Source organism: Trichechus manatus, unplaced genomic scaffold, assembly GCF_000243295.1.
Source record: "Trichechus manatus latirostris isolate Lorelei unplaced genomic scaffold, TriManLat1.0 scaffold00133, whole genome shotgun sequence".
Taxonomy (NCBI): domain Eukaryota; kingdom Metazoa; phylum Chordata; class Mammalia; order Sirenia; family Trichechidae; genus Trichechus; species Trichechus manatus.
In genome coordinates, this window is record NW_004444069.1 from 70,372 (window position 1) to 70,831 (window position 460).

The 460-nt window shown below is 39.1% G+C and overlaps 1 pseudogene; it reads left to right on the top strand.

The window, feature by feature from the left end:
* Positions 1-341: 341 nt before the first annotated feature.
* LOC111822142 (uncharacterized) lies at positions 342-460 on the top strand (annotated as a pseudogene).

The following is a 460-nucleotide window of genomic DNA, read 5'->3' on the forward strand; positions in this document are numbered from 1 at the left end:
ATGTCATTTTGTTGGCTAAGGTGCCCCTGACCCAATCCTTGGTCTTTTCAATCGACTCATATGTATGCGAAAGCTGGACAACAAAAAAGGAAGACAGAAGAATTGATGCATTTGAATTGTAGTGCTGGTGAAGAATACCACGGCCTGCCAAAAGAACAAACAGATCAGTCTTAGAAGATGTTATGGATTGAATTGTGTCCCCCCAAAATATGTGTTGTAAATCCTAACCTCTATGCCCATGGTTATAATCCTATTTGTGAATTAGTTTTCTGTTACGTTAATGAGACAGGATTAGTGTAGGGTGCACCTTGAGTCAATCTCTTACAAGAAACAAAAGGAGCATCGCTTCTCAGCCCTTTGGCTAAGATCAAGTGTAGTATCTGCTCTTATCAGTTTAATATCTGATACGTCCTCTATCCAAGGACAATATATTAAATTTGAGAAGGGACAGTGTTGACAT